The following is a 5,013-nucleotide window of genomic DNA, read 5'->3' on the forward strand; positions in this document are numbered from 1 at the left end:
GAGAGCCCTGTTTATGGGCTCTGGACTGTGGGTGCCCTGCAGGGAGGGCTCTTAGGGTAGGCCCTGTGAAAAGGCAATTCAGGGGAGCAGGAGCAGAGGCACGGCTGAGCGCGAGTGCCCCTGCCCTCCCCCATCCACACGAACAATGGGGATGACGCAAAGACGGGGTCCCCCGGGTTGCAGCTGACGCTCGCTTCTTTGTGTCCCATTTCCCGATGTGACCTGGAAGGTGGGGAAAGCCGCCCTGCCCGAGTGTGCCCCCACACCTGCCCAGCGGAGCAGCCGGGAGCCGCTACCCTCCTTGCGCTGTCATTAAATCACAGGGGCAAGGACTGTTCGGAAAGTCGCGTCCACCCTCTCTTTATGTCCCGTCGGCCCTGCCCTGGCTGTAGCTGATGTGAACTTTCCGTGCTTGGAATATGACACACTTTGTACCCACATGTTTGCACACGCCAGGCCTGGGGTTGGGACACACTCCTTACCCTCAGATGGGGGCCTTCCCACTGGCTCTGGGAAGTTCCCTAACTTAGCTGTCCGCTTTGTGATTTGGGCCTCTCCATTGGACTTGGGGCTCTGGGGGTGAGCTGACCACATCCTGCTCTCCTCCAAATGGCTGAGCAGAGCCCAGGCACAGAGTGGCCAGCAAGCTCTCAATGTGACTGGGGAAAGATGGGGAGAGATCAGCACATCGCTGGCCACACTCCAGAATGTCCCCTCTGCCCACCTGGGCTGGAGCTGGGCTCACCCAGGATAACAAGCACTGGAGAGGCAAACCTTTGGCCAGAAAGGACTGTTCTGCTTCATACCCAGTTTGGTCTGTTTGGGGAAGGTCCTGGGAAGACAAAAAGGTTCCTTGTGGGGTGAACCTATTTAGGAGTCTGGACCTCCTTCCCCCATCCCTTTCCTGGCCATTGAGGTGTCAGGGGCTCTTCCTGCTCCCATACCATGTGAGTGGATGTCTCTGCTCTGAGGCTTCATCGAAGCCACAGTCACAATCAGAACCAGCCATTCCTTAAACAAGCTAGAGCTTCCAGCTGGCATAATGGGGCCCAGTGGGGACCACACCTGACTGAGTTCTGGTGGCTGCCTGGGGCAGGGTGTTCCGGGGGCCCAGCACTTCCCCTGCTGTCTCTGTGTACTTGGCAGAGGTCCAGTAGCTGGAGCACAGCTGGTAAGGGGATGTTCACGTTTTCTGTCCCTGACCCAGGAACTCTACCTATCTCTCTGCGAGGCCCAGTTTTACAGGTTCGGCCACCCCTATGACCTTGACCTCATACTGGTCAGTCTGAGGCTGTACTCACACTTCCTTCATGCATTAGCAATTGGGGGAGGCAACGTCCCCCTGGACTGAAAAGCTGAAATTTCCTGGGCCTGCTGGGATCTTTCTTGAGTCCCAAGAGAGGTGGAAACGAAGGTGGAACTTGGGCTGGGTGTGTCTTTCTTTTGCTGCAGTATTACCCTTTGACCCCTTTGAGCTGGGAACAGGGGGGGGTGTGCCCTCCCCTGGGCAAAGGGCAGAGTGTCCACAACTTCCTGATCATTCCCATGTCTGTGCGCATATGTGTGTGCCTGCGGGGAGCTCTGAAACAGGCCTTCCAGACTCTTCCACGGAGACTGAGAAGCTCCATGTAGAAATGGCTGTACCCCTGAGGGTCTAGGATATGAGCAGTGGGTGCCTGACCATGAGGCAGGAGCCTTTTAGAAATCAGAACCAGTCTTTCACCAGGGTGCCCTTCTCAGCCCAGAGCCTGCTTCCCTCCTGCCGGTCAGCGCCCCCTCCCCCATCTTCATCCTCCTCCATCCCCAGCACGAGCTTCCTGAGCTCATTTCTCTCTGGCACGTGCAGTTTCCTCCCGCAGCCAATGATCACTGATCCCTTCTCCAGAAGGGACCCATCGCACACTCTGTTTTCCTCCACACTGCCGGATTTCCTTAATTATTTTCTTCTGGTGACGGCAGCTGGCTCTGCTAAATCACCTCTCCTCCTCTGAGTTTCAGACACAGGAATTAACTCCGCTCGTCAATCCTGTCAACTTGTCAAGGTGCAATGGCGCTTGGTTAGATTCCTTTTCTGGAGCAAATGAATCATGCCGGATTTGGCCACGAGTGGGGCTGAGGAGCCACTTACAAAAAGCGTCCCACAGCTGGTGTAATCAGACGAGGATGTGCTTATTGAGGTCAAGGCCCCTGCGGCTGTGACCTCCCGCTGGCACTGTGCCCACAACCTGGTGGGTGGTGGGCTCTGGGGCCTGTCCTTTTGTATCTGCAGACTGGATAGAAGGCGTTTTTGAGGTTCACCCACTTGAAGGCTGGTCGGGCCAGAGCCCTGGGCACAGGCTGGAGAAAATTTCTCGCTGGACAGAGCCCGGTGCTGGGTGAGTCTCCTGACCTCTTGGCTGCTTTTGCCCAACAAAGCCAACCAGGCTGCAATTGCCCCCTTTGACAAGAAACATTGTCTTGTGGAACACCCAACAATAGGTCTTATGGGGGCTTAAATTTGCCAAAAGCTGTATGCCCCCAATCCTTAAATTTATGGCAGCTCATTGGGCAAAGACAGTCCCATTCCACATGGCCACTTTGGAATAAAGACAAAAACGTAAAGGAAATGCGATGGCCTGGCCGGAGGCCCAGCGTCCCTACTTTTTCCACGGAGGAAGCTGCTTTTCCACGCACTGCTTGGATAAAGGTGGAAGTGGAGACCACCCCACCTCTGAAGAATAAGTGAAGGCCAGGAGCCTTGGGTGTCTCGAGGCTGGAGTCTGTCTCCCCCAGTGGGCTGCCATGTCAGAACCCTGGACAGCTCCACAGAGAGCCCAGGGAAGGCAACTAGGGGCCCCGCCTCCGCGCACACACAGAGACGGCATCGTCACCAGGAGCCATCAGAATCAGTGCCATGGGGGACATATGGGGAGGGGGTGGCTTGGCCTCAACATAACCACTATCAGCCCCTTCCAAGCCTCCGGATAAACATATCATCTAGATAAAAGTAGTGGGCTCGCTGGGCAACGGGAACCACGACCCTCAACCTCCGATTCCATCCAGGGCCACCAAAGCTGCCACGCAAACCCCCTGTCTCGACCACCCTGGAACAGGAGGATCCCAAGGCCAGCCATGTCCATGCCACTGCCAGGGTCCGAGTAACCTGTCCCTCCTTTCAACATGACGTTACCAATCCGTAAGGGAGTCCATCCCGGCAGGGTACAAAACAACCATTCCTCTCTCCGGACAGATGGCATTTGTAGAGCAGCTGGAACACACGCAACATGATAAGAGTGAGCACCAGTGAGAACAACACGGTCCGAGTTATCGAACTGCCAAGCGTGCGCCACAGCGTGAACTCTTCGTGGGCCGAAGTGTTTGGTTGAAAAGCTTCCTGGCTTCCAGTCAAGGGGAGGCAAAGGCTGACGGGCATGTGAGGCCACTTCTCAGAATGAGGTTGCACAGCTTGGCTCTGGACACAGCTGGGGAGGGGGCTTCACCGGCAGTGCCTGTGGGGGAGCAACGTCTCTCCCGCTCCTCTCTGAGTCACAGGAGGGAAGCCTGCCGGGTTCTGCTCAAAAGCTCAATCCCAGGATCCACAGGGGATGGGGCTGAAGACCAGCCTTTTAGTCAGTCTGTGTAGACAGGTGACACTGACATGTGTCAAAACAGGACCCACGTACCTAGAAAGGGCAGGAAGTGCCTCCTGAGCATTTGGCTGATCATGCTGCTATTCTGGCTGCCTGAACCCCAGCTCCAGGCCCTGGTAGCCAGTGGGGAGAAAGTCCTGACACTCTGAACACTGCGGCCCAGGGGGAAGGCAGGGCCATCCTGAAGGAGTGAGACCCACAAGGAGGGACAGAGATGGGAGGGAACCGAAGGGGCCAGAAGAAGCTAATGTCACGGCTGTAAGTCCAAAGTCCTTGCCCTATGCTGGGTTTGAAACTCGTGGTCCTTGGACCCCTGGAGTCTCCTGCGCCAAGTTGCATCTCCTTGGCTCCTTTTCCATGTCCTATTCTTCTGGTGCCTGAGCCTATGTGTCCACATCCACCTGTGCCATCCGCCCCCAGGTCCTCTCGGTTTGCCCATCAGGGTGGGAGACTTCCTGAGGTTTCAGGCCCCACTCTATAGGAAGTATGGGGGTGGTGGTTTCTGAATGACAGACTATGAGTCAGGGTTCTCCAGAGAACCAACCAGTAGGATATGTTCATGGAGGGATGGGGGAGAGATTTATTTTAAGGAATTGGCTCATGCAGTTGTCCAAAATCTCCAGGGCAGGCTGGAGACCCAGGGAAGAGCCGATGCCGCAGCTCGAGTCTAGAGGCAGTCTGGAGGCAGAATGCCTTCTTCCTTGGGTGACCTTGGTCTTTTCACCAAAGGCCTTCAACTGATAGGATGAGGCTCACCCACGTTATGGAGCATAATCTGCTTTATTCAAAGTCTATTGATTTAAATGCTGATCACATCTAAAAAAATACCTTAACAGTAACACCTCGACTGGAGTTTGATCAACATCTGGGCACCATGGCCTCGTCAAGTTAACACATAAAATTCACTATCGCGAGGGCATGTTAGTTTCCTAGAACTGCAGTGACAAACTACCACAAAAATGGGTAGCTTAAATGAACAAAAATTTATTCTCTCACAGTTCTGGAGGCTAGATGTCTGACGTCAAGCTGTCAACAGGGTCATCTTCCTCCAGCTTTTGGCAACCCCAGACGTTCCTTCGTTTGTGGCCATTTAAGTCCAATTTCCCATCCAAGTACTAACCAGGCCTGACCTTGCTTAGCTTCCGAGACTTTTTAAGCCCAATTTCTGCCTCTGTCTTCACATGGCTGTCTTTCTTGTGCATCTGTCTGTCTCTTCTCCTTTTCTTAAAAGGACACTGGTCGTTTTGAATTAGGGGCCACCCTAATGACCTCATCTTAGCTTGATTACATCTGCAAAGACCTTATAAGGTCATATTCACAAGTACCAGGGGTTAGGACTTCAACATATTTTGGCGGTGACACAATTCAACTCGTAACAGGGGGT

General features: G+C 54.4%; 1 protein-coding gene across 1 annotated transcript in view; it reads right to left on the reverse strand.

The window, feature by feature from the left end:
- LOC105299887 (carbohydrate sulfotransferase 8-like) overlaps window positions 1-5,013 on the reverse strand; it is a 75,464-nt gene that overhangs the window by 2,535 nt on the left and 67,916 nt on the right. The gene's annotated exons all lie outside the window — the stretch shown is intronic.

The sequence above is a fragment of the Pteropus vampyrus genome, unplaced genomic scaffold (assembly GCF_000151845.1).
Source record: "Pteropus vampyrus isolate Shadow unplaced genomic scaffold, Pvam_2.0 Scaffold196, whole genome shotgun sequence".
NCBI classification, from domain to species: Eukaryota; Metazoa; Chordata; class Mammalia; order Chiroptera; family Pteropodidae; genus Pteropus; species Pteropus vampyrus.